Source organism: Mobula hypostoma, chromosome 4, assembly GCF_963921235.1.
Source record: "Mobula hypostoma chromosome 4, sMobHyp1.1, whole genome shotgun sequence".
Taxonomy (NCBI): Eukaryota; Metazoa; Chordata; class Chondrichthyes; order Myliobatiformes; family Myliobatidae; genus Mobula; species Mobula hypostoma.
In genome coordinates, this window is record NC_086100.1 from 173,035,762 (window position 1) to 173,053,013 (window position 17,252).

Consider the following 17,252-nt stretch of genomic DNA (forward strand, 5'->3'; position numbering starts at 1 on the left):
CAGATCCTCCTTAAATGCCACAAGTCCTGAACCTGGTGATGCCACATCACCAAGTTCAGGAACAGTTATTACCCCACAGTCATCAGGCTCTTGAATCAATCAGGATAACCTCACTCAAATGCCCTTTAAATCTTTTTTCTCATGTCCTCTTGGTTTATGTACTTCTGATATGAGATGAAGAAAAGTTTCCTGCAGTCTTACCTATCTATATCCCTCATCATTTTATATACATCAGTCTTGCCTTTCTTCACCTCCTCTGCTTCAAGGAGAGCAGACCAGGCTTTTCCAATCTCCCCTAAGACAGGCGCCATTGTGGCACAAGGAAAAGTGTTAGTTTTTGTAAAATCAGTGATATCAAGATGTAAAACCTCAGGAGCACTTTGATCAAAACTGGTTCGCTCTTTTTAATGACACTAATGTAGTAAGTATCATTCCCACGGGAATTCTAGCTTAAAATATACATGTTTTTTCAAAAAGTGTTCTTGGTTTACCACTTTTATGAAAATATATATCCACAAGAAAATGGTCGGGGACCATGAAAACAGCAAAAAGAGGAAAGAAGATGGGAAGTGGGATTTAAATTACATTGCATTATGACTTCTGGTGAAAGATAGAATTAATCCCATTCCTCTTTCTATAACTGCTTCCTAGTCTGCTGGGTATTTCCAACTTTGTTTAAATGTCAAGTTTTTATCATCTGTCGTATCTTATTTTTGCATTAGTAATGGAGTGAAATGAGCCTTGTTTGGAGGAAAAGAGAGGATTAGGGAAAATGTGAATTCTACATATTTGAGCTCTGGAATGTAAGGTGCTGATATCAAAGCAGAACACAACAAGAGAGAGAAGAGTACTGGACCATTTTGAGGCAAAATGGGATTAATTTTCAGCTTTACTGGGAATACAAAATAGGAATTGGAATGGTAAATCAAACATGCCTGGACTGCCCACATTTTCATAGAGTCACTCAATACTACAGCACAGAAACTGGCCCTTTAGCCCATTTAGTCTGTGAGGAACTATTATTCTGCCTACTCCCATCGACCTGCACCCAGATCATATCCCTCCATACCCCTCCCCATCCATGTACTTATCCAATTTCCTCTAAACTGTTGAAATCAAACCCGCATCCACCACTTCCACGGGCAGCTCATTCCACACTCTCACCACCCTCTGAGTTCCCCCTCAGGTTCCCCTTAACAATCCACCCTTCACCCTTAACCTATGATCCCTAGTTCTAATCTCACTAAGCCTCAGAGGAAAATGCATTTACCCTATCTGTACCCCTCATAATTTTGTGCACTGTACCTCTATAAAACCTACCCTCATTCTGCTACGCTTCAGGGAATAGAGTCCTAACCTACTCAACCTTTCCCTATTACTCAGGTCTTCAAGTCCTGGCGAAACCTTGTGAATTTTCTCTGCGATCTTTCAATCTTATTGATATCATTCCTGGAGGTGGGTGACCAGAACACTGCACAATACTCCAATTTAAGCCTTACCAATGTCTTATACAACTTCAGCATAACATCCAAATTCCTGTACTCAGTAATTGCCACTTTCAAGGAATTGTTCACAGATCCCCCTGTTCTACGTTGGTAGAGACTGAAACTGAGACTTCCAAGTGCCCTACCGTTTCAGATGCAGTCACTACCAAGGTAACATTTGCAGCTTTGTTGATTTTGGAGTTTTGGTTTTCTGCTGGCTAGTCCCTTGTTGACATCGTTGTTCTTGTGATATACTCTTTGGAGCAGGTATCTTTAACAGGCTCAGTGACCACTTCACCTGTTTTCCATTGAGGTTAAAGTCAGGTTAATGATGAACTGGAAGGCAGCTATTCAGTCATTACATCAACATTTACTGCAAAAAAACGTTCATAGAGTTTCCAGTTGAGAAAACTAAAGTATGTGAAAACTTCGTCAGATTGCAATAACAAGGTGAAAGTGCTGAATTTACGTAAAAGATTAGGCATAGCCATTTCCAGTTTTGGTCTTCATATTCTAGAGAGGGAGAGAAGGCTTTGGAGAGGGTGCAGCAAAGTGAGCACTGTCTGAATATATGACATAGATTTAAATGTGGCATTCAAAAATGCCTTGGATAAGCATTTGAAGGTTAAAGACTGCATGGTTTTTTGAAGAAAGCTGGGAAATGTGGTTGACAGGATTGGTTCATTACTGGCATTGACTCAATGGGCCAAATGGCCACCTATTTTACTAATACAAATTCTGGGATTCTGTAATCTTCACCTCTGTCCTGCTATATGAAAAAATAGAGGTGGTTTTAACTTTCCCCATTCAACATTCTGCTCCACTGCAGACAAGATTTTACCCTCAGAGATCCTAATTCACATATTTTTCAGCTTACTTTTGAAGTAACACATATGACAGTGGCCACATTTTTGCTGAATATCAATTCTGTGTACTCAGCAGCTCCTGTACTATTAATACAACAATGGGCCCCCAGCGTTATTTGCATGTTATGATAAAAGCCGCATCAGTTTCTGTTTCAAACTCTCTATCTGCCCCACAGTTGCAACTGGCAACACATTCGCTCATTTTCCATACCGGACTTGATGCTTAGTCTAGGCTGACACTTGGTGCAGATTAGTTGCAAGGAACGAGTCTTTGGTGTGTGGTTAAGCTGAAGAAAGAATTCTGGCCTGATCCTATTCATGAACATCTCAGCAATAGGCTGTCCACACATCAAAGGTTAGCAGCGGCCAGATTCTAAAACTGAGAAGGTTCTGCTGAAACAGAGGGCGGAAGGATCGTTAGGGAACAGGGAAAGCTTCCAAATATATGCAGAATACAGTGATCCCTGTACACTGCAAGTTTGATGTGTCCCAACCCAGAGAGAAACAATATGGTATATATCTGGTTACTCCAGAAACACTGACTAAACGCCACCTGCTGGTTAGGTGTTACCACAGCAGCAAAAACCTTTGCTTCAGCTCAGAATGTCAACAGGAATTCATAGCCTCTCAAAGCACCCTGAGAAATTGTCTCCATTTTTAAAAAGCATTTCTATAAACCTATGATATTATCTGGGCTTGGTGATGCATGTTAAATGTATAAGAGTTACTGTGTAGCAACCAAAGGCTGAATCTCTGATAGACATGTATTTTCTGCTCTTCAGCATTTTTTTTGTCTCTTTGCTCTTTATGGAAAATCTCAGCAATAAAAGGAACTGCTGCATTTGGCCTGTGTAACAACAGTTACAAGAATTTTACTGTGTGCAAAGTACTTTGAGATAACAAAGTTAAGCATTGCTTGGGTGAGGCCATTTAATTTATCCAATTGAGTCTTCCACAGGAACCCATGACTCCTCCTCCCATTAAATATTATACCAAAAAACTCTTTCCTGAATGACTCTAGACAGCTTATCATTACTCCCCTAGGGATTATTCAATGACCAGGCTGAGGTCAGGATTGTCATGTTAGCCCTGAATCTGCCTTTTACCAGCTTGTTCCTAGTTCTTTGAACGGTAGCATAATAACACAAGGCTGCTACGGACTTTTAAAGGTCCCAAAATACCCAGTCAATGTGTTCTCTCAACACTTCTCTGTAGCTTCATTTTGGTGCCTTTGGTAACACTGCGATCCTGCACCAGCTTCCAGCACACAATTACGTACTGAATTGAGTTGAGGTACAGAGTTAAAATGAGGGCATAACTTCACTCACCTCAGCACTGAACTGATTCCACAACCAATGGACTCACTTTCAAGGACTCTACAACCCATGTTCTCAGTATTTATTTATTTACACAGTTTGTTTTCTTCTGAACATTGGTTGTCAGTCTTTGTTTGGCTGTAGTTCTTCATTGAATTTACTGCATTTCTCTGTTCTCTGTGAAAAAAGGATCGAAAAGTAATCCGGGAAATTATAGGCTGGTAAGTTTAACGTCGGTAGTAGGTAAGTTATTGGAGGGAGTACTAAGAGACAGAATCTACAAGCATTTGGATAGACAGGGACTTATTAGGGAGAGTCAACATGGCTTTGTGCATGGTAGGTCATGTTTGACCAATCTGTTGGAGTTTTTCGAGGAGGTTACCAGGAAAGTGGATGAAGGGAAGGCAGTGGATATTATCTACATGGACGTCAGTAAGGCCTTTGACAAGGTCCCGCATGGGAGGTTAGTTAGGAAAATTCAGTCGCTAGGTATACATGGAGAGGTGGTAAATTGGATCAGACATTGGCTCAATGGAAGAAACCAAAGAGTGGTAGTAGAGAATTGCTTCTCTGAGTGGAGGCCGGTGACTAGTGGTGTGCCACAGGGATCAGTGCTGGGTCCATTGTTATTTGTCATCTATATCAATGATCTGGATGATAATGTGGTAAATTGGATCAGCAAATTTGCTGATGATACAAAGATTGGAGGTGTAGTAGACAGCGAGGAAGGTTTTCAGAGCCTGCAAAGGGACTTGGACCAGTTGGAAAAATGGGCTGAAAAATGGCAGATGGAGTTTAATGCAGACAAGTGTGAGGTATTGCACGTTGGAAGGACAAACCAAGGTAGAACATACAGGGTTAATGGTAAGGCACTGAGGAGTGCAGTGGAACAGAGGGATCTGGGAATACAGATACAAAATTCCCTAAAAGTGTCGTCACAGGTAGATAGGGTCGTAAAGAGAGCTTTTGGTACATTGACCTTTATTAATCAAAGTATTGAGTATAAGAGCTGGAATGTTATGATAAGGTTGTATAAGGCATTGGTGAGGCCGAATCTGGAGTATTGTGTTCAGTTTTGGTCACCAAATTACAAGAAGGATATAAATAAGGTTGAAAGAGTGCAGAGAAGGTTTACAAGGATGTTGCCGGGACTTGAGAAACTCAGTTACAGAGGAAGGTTGAATAGGTTAGGACTTTATTCCCTGGGGCATAGAAGAATGAGGAGAGATTTGATAGAGGTATATAAAATTATGATGGGTATAGATAGAGTGAATGCAAGCAGGCTTTTTCCACTGAGGCAAGGGGAGAAAAAAACCAGAGTACATGGGTTAAGGGTGAGGGGGCAAAAGTTTAAAGGGAACATTGGGGGGGGGCTTCTTCACACAGAGAGTGGTGGGAGTATGGAATGAGCTGCCAGACGAGGTGGTAAATGCGGGTTCTTTTTAAACATTTAAGAATAAATTGGACAGATACGTGGATGGGAGGTGTATGAAGGGATATGGTCCATGTGCAGGTCAGTGGGACTAGGCAGAAAATGGTTCGGCACAGCCAAGAAGGGCCAAAAGGCCTGCTTCTGTGCTGTAGTTTCTATGGGTCTATGGTTCTACTGTGAATGCATAGATGCACTTCGATAATAAATTGAGTTTGAACTTTGAACTTTGTACCTCTGAAGGATCCACAGTAATCTGCTGTGCTCCAGGCCCAAAATGTCATGTGTGGTAGAAGAGGACTTCACACATTGATCTACTACCTTTGCTGAGGAAGTGAGTTGGGGATGAGGTTGCTAGTGGCAAGCGGATGTCTTCCCCTGCCTACCTACAGTATGCAAACTTAGGGTGATGGCTGACACCATGTTGGTCTTTTCTTTTGTTCCACTCCTCTGTTCAATAAACTGAGCCCCCAACCCCCCATGTTCTCATGATCATCTCAGGAGTCAATTGACTGATCAGCCAATGAGACTCGGATTCTGGTGACTGATCCCATCACCCTTTGCTGATGCAGCCTCTATCTTGCCAGCATGTTTGTTCGATGACTCACTCGCTGCAGTACATTATTGAATGAGACTCCTTAATTTTAAATAAATCCACTAGCTGTTAATAGCTTCTCCTTTAATCTAATAACTAAATTTTCAGTCTGCTGCCTTCTCTAGAATTCTCTAGGTTCTCTTCCCCCTATCCTGTCCGATATCTGCATCAACTCCATCCAGCATTCTGCATGGAGGTCAGTGACCAGTGGTGTGCCTCAGGGATCTGTTCTGGGACCCCCTCCTCTTTGTGATTCTTATAAATGACCTGGATGAAGAAGTAGAAGGGTGGCTTAGTAAGTTTGCTGATGACACAAAGGTTGGGGGTGTTGTGGATAGTCTGGAGGGTTGTCAGAGGTTACAGAGTGACATTGATAGGACGCAGAACTGGGCTGAGAAGTGGCAGATGGAGTTCAGTCCAGATAAGTGTGAAGTAGTTCATTTTGGTAGGTCAAATTTGAAGACAGAATATAATATTAATGGTAAGACTCTTGGCAGTGTGGAGGATCAGCAAGATCTTGGGGTCTGTGTCCATAGGACACTCAAAGCTGCTGAGCAGGTTGACAGTGTTATTAAGAAAGCATATGGTGTGTTGGCCTTCATCAACCCTGGGACTGAGTTCAAGAGCTATGAGGTAATGGTAAAACTATACAAGACCTCAGTTTGACCTCTCTTGGAGTACTGTGTTCAGTTCTGGTCACATCACTACAGGAAGGATGTGATACTATAGAAAGAGTGCAGAGGAAATTTACAAGGATGTTGTCTGGATTGGAGACCGTGTCTTATAAGAATAAGTTGATTGAACTTGGCCTTTTCTCCTTGGTGCGACGGAGGATGAGAGGTGACCTGATAGAGATGTATAGGATGATGAGGGGCATTGATCGTGTAGATAGTCAGAGGCTTTTTCCTAGGGCTGAAATGGCTAGCATGAGAGGGCACAGTTTTAAGGTGCTTGAAAGTAGGTACGAGAAGGATGTCAGAGGTAAGTTTTTTTACACAGAGAGTGGTGGGTGCGTGGAATGCACTGCCAGCGACAGCAGTGGAGGCAGATACAATAGGGTCTTTTAAGAGACCCTTAAATAGGTACATAGAGCTTAGAAAAATAGAGGGCTGTGCAGTAGGGAAATTCTGGGCAGCTTCCACAGTAGGTTACATGGCCAGCACAACATTGTGGGCCGAAGGGCCTGTAATGTGCTGTAGATTTCTATGTTCTATTTAGAAGATGTTACAAAGTCATCATCCTCACTATTCCTCTTTTGTAATAGTTAATCATTTTTATTGCAACTTCTCATAATTTTTAAGTACTGCCCTGTAACTGCTGCCAAAAAGCAACAAATTTCATGACATATGTCAGTGATAATGAACCTGATTCAGATTCTAATTCTAGAATTACTTTCTAGATGTTCCTAAAAAATCTCAACACCTGTGTTATAGCTGTTCGAGCAGCAGATCACTACCCAAAAATTAGATATATGGAACAAAATATGCACTTACAGAATTTTTGTGAAAGAAACGTCAATAAATCAATACAAAATTTTATTTCATTTCTGCCTGCATTTCCAAACACAAAGCCACTTCATGTTATGGAAAATTGTGGCACAGACTGTTTCCCAGGATTCACTTGTAGGTAAAATGGAATTACACATAACAGTGGGGCTCGGGATCTCGGATGAGAAGGCAATTGCAGTAGAATTTCAAGGGTTACAGTGCAATTATGCATATGAAAGGAATTATTTCAAGTTGGAATTGGAATTGGTTTATTATTATCACATGCACCATAGTACAGTAAAAAACTTGCCTTGCATAGTGTTCATACAGATCAACTCATTACACAGTGCATTGAGGTAATTCAAGGTAAAACAGCAAAAGAATGCAGAATAATGTATAACAGCTACAAGGAAAGTGCAGTGCAGGTAATTAATGAAGAACTAGATCATAACAAGGCAAATTGTGAGGTCAATAGTCCATCTTATTGATTCAGGGAGCCATTCAATAGTCTTATAACAGCAGGCAGAAGCTATCCTTGAGCTTGGTGGCGTTCTATCTGATGGGAAAGAGGAGAAGAGAGCATGTCCAGGGCAGGTAGGGTATTTTATTATGTTGAATGATTTACTAAGGAAGTGAAAAAATCATAATCAGAATCAGGTTTAATATCACTGGCATAATGTTGTGAAATACGTTGTCTGCGGCAGCAGTACAATGCGATATATAATAATACATGAATTACAGCAAGTATATATACTTACTAAATAGGTAGGGCAAAAATAAAAAGTATTGAGGGGCTGACTAACTTAATTATCAATTAAATTTTGTATTTCCAATGGTGTTACATTTTTGGTGAGAAAATACAAACTGCACAGCTTCCAAGTTCAGGTTTATTTTCATGGGCATATTTACCCTGGTTAAAAATGCCATGAAAATTTGCTTTTTGCAGCAGCAGCACAGAACGTTCCAAACACGACAATTTTCCCATCTATATTCATGTTCTGAAATGATTCAACCATATATTGCCATTTGTAAGCAAATCTGTTCTTTCGATGCTTAGCAGGGTTCCAGTGCAGTATCTGTTGACTGAAACGCTCTTTCTAAAGATTCTTGACTGAAGTGCATCTGACTGGTAACTTTCCAAAGATTCTGAGTGCACTTATATGGAACCACCTTATGGCTTCTCTGTGAAAATTACAAACTTGTTGATTGCATTACAACCAAGAGTCAGAGAAGAGAAGACATGGTTAAGTGTTAAGAAATACGTTGCCCTCTTCCTTTCTCTCTTTCTATTAGCTGCTTGCACATTTACATAGACCTTGGATCACTTCAGGCATGTTGGGATATTAAACTTTTTATCAGTTTCTAGATATTGGCTCACAAGCTGCCTTTATTGAACAGTGTAAACACAAGAAATTTGGCAGATCCTGGAAATCTTGAGCAACACATATAAGTTGCTGGAGGAGGGGTTAAGCCCAAAGCATCAACTGTTTATTACCCTCTCGAGATGCTGTCTGACTTGCTGAGTTTGTGGAACAGTTTCCTGATCCTGTTAATCAAAGATCAAGGATCAACTTTATTGGCCGTATACATTAACATAGAAACCATAGAAACCATAGAAACTACAACACAGAAACAGGCCTTTTGGCCCTTCTTGGCTGTGCCGAACCATTTTCTGCCTAGTCTCACTGACCTACACACGGACCATATCCCTCCATACACCTCCCATCCATGTATCTGTCCAATTTATTCTTAAATGTTAAAAAAGAACCCGCATTTACCACCTCGTCTGGCAGCTCATTCCATACTCCCACCACTCTCTGTGTGAAGAAGCCCCCCCCAATGTTCCCTTTAAACTTTTGCCCCCTCACCCTTAACCCATGTTCTCTGGTTTTTTTCTCCCCTTGCCTCAGTGGAAAAAGCCTGCTTGCATTCACTCTATCTATACCCATCATAATTTTATATACCTCTATCAAATCTCTCCTCATTCTTCTATGCCCCAGGGAATAAAGTCCTAACCTATTCAACCTTTCTCTGTAACTGAGTTTCTCAAGTCCCGGCAACATCCTTGTAAACCTTCTCTGTACTCTTTCAACCTTATTTATATCCTTCCTGTAATTTGGTGACCAAAACTGAACACAATACTCCAGATCTGGCCTCACCAATGCCTTATACAACCTCATCATAACATTCCAGCTCTTATACTCAGTACTTCGATTAATAAAGGCCAATGTACCAAAAGCTCTCTTTACGACCCTATCTACTTGTGACGCCACTTTTAGGGAATTTAGTATCTGTATTCCCAGATCCCTCTGTTCTACTGCACTCCTCAGTGCCTTACCATTAACCCTATATGTTCTACCTTGGTTTGTCCTTCCAACGTGCAATACCTCACACTTGTCAGTATTAAACTCCATCTGCCATTTTTCAGCCCATTTTCCCAGCTGGTCCAAGTCCCTCTGCAGGCTCTGAAAACCTTCCTCACTGTCTACTACACCTCCAATCTTTGTATCATCAGCAAATTTGCTGATCCAATTTACCACATTATCATCCAGATCATTGATATAGATGACAAATAACAATGGACCCAGCACTGATGTATGAGGAATTTGCTGTGGTGTGTTGGCACAATATGCCACAAAAGCAACATTCAACAATGATGAAGAATATGAATTATATAAAATAAACATAGAGGCTAAAGTGTGGATATGGAATAAAATGTGCGTAAGTGCACAAATACCAGTATGTGTTTACACCGTAAACAGCATTATAAAAAGTGGATTAGAGTGTTTATAGTGCAGTGTAGTGACTGAGGTAATAGAGGGGAGGGGGGTGTTTAACTTGAGTGGTTGATCAGCTTAATTGCCTTGGGGAAGAAACATAAGATGGCGTGAAGTTTTTGTTTTAAAAGCCCTATAGTGCTTTCTAGAGGGAGTTTTTGGAAAAGGCAGTTTACAGGGTGGGTAGTGTCTGCAATGCTTTTTCCTGCCCCCATCTTTGTCCTGGACACATACAAGTCCTGCAGTGATGGTAGACTGAAGCCAATGACCTTTTCTTCTGATTTGACTGTGAGAGGATGCCGCACTGAATCATACCGTAATGGCTGGCATGAGGACCCTGTCTATGATGGCATCAGTATGCTTTGGGGAATGTGGAATTATACTATTAATGTAGGTACAGTTAGTCACTCTCCCAGAGATATGATGATAGGAAGGCATATGAAGAGTCAGGAGTTGGGCGGATGCTTTGGGGGGGGGGGTCTCTTAAGCTGATGGTGGGGGAGGTGATATGAATAGCTGAGCAAATGTTTAGAGCTTACTGAGGGTCTTAATTGAAAGGGTTGGATGGAATGAATGATAAGTAATAATGAAAACCTTGGGCATGAACCTACCCAAGCTTTGGACTCCTGGACAGTAGCATAGGAAGGGCGCTGTACGTTAACTAATAGTGAGCATCAACAAGGATTTAAATGCTCTTTGAAATCATTGTGCAAATTCACCAGCTTTGGAACATTATGTGCACAAAAGTACTGGCAAATATACAAAGTGCTGGAGGAACTCAGCAGGTCAAAGCAGCATCTGAGGAGGGGAAATGGACATTTGATGTTTCTAGTCGAGACCTTTTGCTGGGGACTAAGGCATCCTGTTACAGGTTAATTATGTTGTGCAGCAATATAAGGAAGAGAAACAGAACAAAAGTCATTGAATTTAAATGTTAACTGTGTTTCTCAAAAAGTTTTGTTTAGACCGCACTTGGGACTATTGTGTGCAATTTTGGTTGCAGCATCACAGGAAAGATGTGGAGACTTTGGAAAGGGTGCAGAAGAGATTCACCAGTTTCCTGCCTGGACTAGAAGATTAAATGGGTTGGAGTGGGATTAAATTGGGTTTTTTTCTGGAGTATTGGAGGCTGAAAGATGAGCTTTTAGAGACCATAAAATTATGAAAGGCATGGATATGGTAGACAGTCAAAATCCTTTTTTTCCCAGGATAGCAATGTTTAATACTAGAGAACATGCATTTAAGGTAAGAGGGGGAAAATTTCAAAGAGATGTGTGAGGCAAGTTTATTTTACAGGATGTGATGGGTGTCCTGAATGGGTTGAGAAGGGTTGTGGTGGAAGCACATACAATAGTACTGTTTAAGAGGCTTTTAAGGTAGACACATAAGTACAGAGGGAATGGAGGGATGTGGATCATGTACAGAGAAAAGTGATTAGATTTAATTTAACATCATGTTTGGTGCAAACATTATGGGCTGAAGAACAAGTTCCTGTATGTTCTATATTCTATGTGCAAGTTGGTAGGATGGTTAAGGAGTATGGTGTGTTGGCCTTCGATGGTCAGGGGATTGAGCTCAAGAGCTGCAAGGTAATATTGCAACTCTGAAACTGTGGTTCAGACCACATTTAGAGTATTGTGTTCAGTTCAGTTCAACTCATTATAGGAAGGATATGGAACTTTAGAAAGGGAGCAGAGGAGATTTACCAGATTGCTGCCTGGATTAGAGGGCATACTGTATGAGGATAGGTTGAACGAAGCTAGGGTTTTTCTCATTGCAGAGAAGGAGGATGAGAGGCGACTTGATAGAGGTGTACAAGATGATAAAGGCCATAGATAGAATGGACAGCCAAAGACTTTTTCCCAGGGTGGAAATGGCTAATATGAAGGGATATAACTTTAAGGGGTTTGGTCGAAAGTATAGTGGGGTGGGGTTGTCAGAGGTAGATTTTTTTATACAGAACATGGTAGGTGTGTGGTATGCACTGCTAGTATGGCAGTAGAGGCAAAAACATTAAGGACGTTTTAAAGACTGTTAGATAGACACAGTGATGAAAGAAAAATGGAGGGCTACATAGGAGGAAAGGGTTAGAATGATCTTGGAGTCGGTTAAAGGGTTGGCAGAACATTGTGGGCCAAAGGGTCTGTACTGTACTGTTCTATGTTTTATGTACTCTTACCTGCTGTGCATTTCCAGCATTTTCAGTTTTATTTCAGATTTTCTGCATCTGCGTGTTTTGCTTCAGTTTCCCCATTCTCCGATTTATGAGCGCTGTAGAATAAAGTTTCTACTCCATTCAGCAAACGATACATTTGTATAACATACTTATATCTCAAACTTTAAGACTGAAGAGTTCATGGAGTTGAAAAGGTGTGGCTCTCTTGCAATCAATCTATGGGGATTTGTTCTATCTGGTATGTGTTTCTATTTTACAAGTGGATATTCTTCAAAGGCAATAGCTGTAGGAATGTTACAACCCCCAGGCACTGCGCACAATGTCAAGTCAGCTCTTCTCACTCCATAAAAAAATAAAAACAAAATCTGAATGGAAAATAAATAAAGAGGTTTATTTGCATTTTAGTTGGCTGATGCAAAATCCAAACTCCCATTGAAAGCGTTTCAGGAAAATTTAAATTCCACTGTGTTCCTTTATGTACAGCCAAAGATATGTGGTATGAGAGAAGGACTAACCAAGCAGAAACAGGCCACAATACTGTCAGAATGAATTTGCAGTGCACTGGGTTAAAGGTAGCATGGCAATTAAAGAGAATGTTGCCTCGATGATGGACAAGCATATCAAGGAGCTGAAGATGTAGGGGAGTATATGCTGTGTGTGAAGCCCCTAATTTACAGTGAGGATGAAGGGTGGGGCACACTCTGAGTGTGACAATTGGTGGATGGGAGACACACCGGAAGGTATCTCAGCGTATTGCACACCAAGTAGATGTGTTAAGATGTGGTTATAATTTGCAAAGAATGGGCTATCTGGAGTGTGTGCAATGTAAAGATTGTGCAGACACTGGGTAGCATAAACTGTATGTGGCGCACATGGTATATGGTGTTTTCAATGAGTGGTCAATCAAAGAATGGGGAATTGGGCATTCAATGAATTGGGTTGGAGATGTTGTAGATTGTGCAGAAGATTGTCGTAGATCACAACAGGATATAGACAGGATTCAGAGTTGGGCAGAGTAGTGGTCGATGGAATTCAATCCGGAAAAGTGAGAAGTGATACACTTTGGAAGGTTGAACTTGAAGGCGGAGTACCGGGGTAACGGCGGGATTCTTAGCAGTGTGGGGGAACAGAGTGATCTTGGGGTCCACGTCCAAAGATCCCTCAAAATTATTGTGCAAGTTGATAGAGTGGTTAAGAAGGCAAATGGTGTGATGGCCTTCATCAGTCAGGGAATTGAGTTCAAGAGGCGCGTGGTAACGTTGCAGCTCTGTAAAGCTTTAGTTTAGAATACTGTGTTCCGTTTTGGTTGCCTCATTATAGGAAAGATGTGGAAGCTTTCAACAGGATGCAGAGGAGGTTTACCAGAATGCTGTCTGAATTAGAGAGTATATTTTATGCGGAATGGTTGAGCAAGTTTTTCTTCTTGTGACAGAGGGTGAGAGGTGGTGACGTCATAGAGGTGTATAAGATTATGAGAGGCATAAATAGAGTGAGTAGCCAGAATCATTTTCCTAGGGTGACAATAACCAATACTGGAGGACATACGTTTAAGGTGACTGGAAGGAAGTTTAGGGGAGATGTCAGAGAGTGGTGGGTGCCTGGATTGCACTGCTGCCCTTAGTGGTAGAAGCTGATACAATGGAGACATTGTAAAGACTCTTAGATAGACATGAGTGGGGGAAAATGGAGGGTTAAGGTCTGCATGGGAGAGAAGGGTTAGATTGATTATGGAGTAGGTTTATACAAAGGTGGGAGATCGTGGAGTGAAGTCCTATTCTGCCAAATATAATATTTTGGGTCTGGAGCACAGTGGATTATTGTGAAACCTTCAGTAATTCAATACACCACCGTGGGTTCTTCTGACCTATCCAATGTGCTGGACATCAATGCAGAGCCACAGTGTTACCAATTGTACCAAAATGAAGCTTAGAAAAGTATTGAGAAAGTACATTGGCTGGGTATTCGAGGACTTTTAAAAGTCTGTAGAGGCCTTGTGTAGTTACACCACCTTTCAAAGATTTAGGAACAAGCTAGTAAAAGGCAGATTTCAAGTCAAGTCAAGTCAAGTCACTTTTTATTGTAATTTCAACCATAACTGCTGGTTATGGTTGATTTAAGGCCAACGTGAAATTCCTGAACTCAGTCTTAGAATAATCCATAGAGAAATAATGATATATGCGGTATACTATCTAGAGTTATTCAGAAAGAGATTTTTGGTATAATATTTAATGGGAGGAGGAGTGATGGGTTCCTGTGGAAGACTCAGTTGGATAGATTAAGCGGCCTCACCCAAGCAATGCTTAACTTTGTTATCTCAAAGTACTTTGCACACAGTAAAATTCTTGTAACTTTTTACACAGGCCAAATGCAGCAGCTCCTTTCATTGTTGAGATTTTAAAGGGTGACAAAAGGCTGTTCAATGTGTCCATGGGTGGGGGAAGAAGGGCACTGTGCTATACTGTTGCATGTCATAGGTTCTCGGGTGCAGGCAGTTGTGGGGCATCCATTAGGTGAGACGTGCAGGAGGTCGAGTACACACTTGGGATCATGGAAGGGGCATGGAATGTCTACCCATGGAAGGGGTAGAAAGTCAAAGAGGATGCTGGATGGATGGATGGGATCCTTAATAATACTACAGACCCGGTGTACGCAGCCCTCCTGATAAATGTCCCCGCTGGATGTGTTGTAAGTGAGGAAACAGATTCGATAAGTCTCACGGACAAGGTCTCTGGACATACAGTTTTGGTAGTAAAGGATTTTATTTACAGAAGGCAAATGTGGGAAAATGACAACAGAAGCAACACGCACACGCACACAATTTACAGCAGTCGGATCAGCAATAAAACACACGCGGACAATTAATAAAATTGTGTGGGAACAAAGTACACACACACACACACACACACACACACACACACACACACACACACATACACACACACACACACACACACACACACACAACAAATACAACCAAGGGAAAAGTCAGTACGATACCTGACACCCTTGACTCTGTGTGGGCATGGCTCTTACCATACTAGGGACGATACCCACACCCCTAACCCTATTCAATGCACAACTCACCAACGGCAGGGTGGTCGCTCGAAGGTAGCAAAAAAGAGAGTGGGTCAAGCACACGGGACTTGCTTTATAGTGCAGCAGGGCTGATGAGTCCAGCCCAGGTGATTCACAGGGAAGCCAATGGCTCGGTGCCAGCAGGGTTAAGCTGATTACAAAGGCCATTTGCCCAAGGTCAAGTACAAGGCCAATTGAAGGGGCCAATGGTTAGGTGTGCATTGATGGGCGAGGAGGGGTCAAACCTGGATTGGCAGGCGGTGCGCCTTTCGACCAGGTAAATGGGCAGTGCAGTCACGTGACAGTCTTGACCCCTCCAGTACAGGATGGTAGGGAGATCCCTATGATCCTCCCAGTGTTCTCACAGTCCTTCATAGGGATTTCTGGTCCGATGCTCAACAACTCCCATACCAGTTGGAGATGTAACCTGTCAGTATGCTCTCAATGGTGCTGCTGTAACATATGGTTAAGACGGGGCATGGGAGCCTTGCTTGCCTCAATCTTCTCAGGAAGTGGAGGCGCTGCTGTGCCTTCTTGTTCAGGGAGGTGATAATAAGAGGTGATCTGTGATGTGAACTCCCAGGAGTCTGGTGCACCTAACTCTCTCTACAGAGGAGCCACAAATCCACAGAGGAGGATGGTTTGTCTGCACCTTCCTGAAGTCCACAATGATTTCCTTCGTCTTCTCCACATTCGGGCTTAGGTTGTTCTTCTCACAGCAGTCGACCAGCTGCGTTATTTTCTCTCTATACTCCATTTTGTCATCGTACTTGGTAAGGCCAACCACTGAGTACACACGCTCATCATTTTAGGAACAGCTTCTTCCCCTCTGCCATCAGATCTTGGAGCTGCCCATGAACCCATGGACACTACCTCACTATTTTGCCCTATATTTGTACTATTTATTTATTTATTATTAATATAGTTTTATTGTAATTTATGGAAATTTTTGTGCATTGCGCTGTATGTGTGCATTGCAGGCTGGCACAGTAGCCTAGCGATTAGCATAATGTTTTACCACGCGCTGGATCACCGACTGGGTTCAATCCTCCCCACAGTCCGTGAGACATTTGTATGTTCTCCCCGTGACAGTTTTCTCTCACGTTCAAAAGACATACAGTTCAGGTTCGGGTTTGAGAGCTTCGGGCAGGCTATGTTGGCACTGGAAGTGTGGCGACACCTGCAGTTTGCCCCAAACACCACTCTCAGACTGTGTTGGCCATTGGCGCCAAATGAAGAATTTCATGTTGTACAGTATGCTTCAGTGTTTCAATGTACGTGTGACCAACAAAGCTAATCTTTAGTGTTTGTTCTGCTGCCACAAAACAGCAAATTTCGTGACTTACCATAAAGTAAAAAGCTCTTGGATAGGTACTGTACACGGATTTGTGCAGGTCCTTCAAAACCTTCCCATTCCATCTGCCTGTCCAAGTGCCTTTTAAATGTTGTTATGCACCTGTGTCAACTGCTTCTTCTGGGAGCTCGTTCCATAATGGACATCCTCTCCATGAACATTTTGCCCCCTATATTCCTATTAAATCTTTCCTTTTGTTCCAGCATTGGCCCATATACTACCTATGTACCTGCTTAATAAGTTAACTGGCCATTCTAAATTGAGTGTTAGTGTATAGTTCAGTGGTTGATTCCATGGGGAGCTCGGGAAATGTGAGGACAATTGGGATCTGTGTAGGATTAGTATAAATTGGTACTTGATTGTCAGGGTGGACTCACTGGGCTGACAGACTTGATTCAGTGCTGTATTACTTTATGTTTCAGTACCTTTTACTAACACTTACATGGCACAGGGATATTTGGAAAGTTGACATGTGACTAACATGTCTCATTCAAACCTGAGATGGCAACTTGCTAAGATCCATGGCTGAATCAAACTGTTCAGTGGATGCCATCGCTCTGTCAGCAGAGGATTCCTACCCCTGCTCACAACAATTATGCATGCCAAGCTGAGCATTTTGTGGAAACATTTCTCCCACAGAGCCCAGTAAGAGCCTATGTTCAAACAGGTGTGATGTGTGTTTGTGTTTGTGTG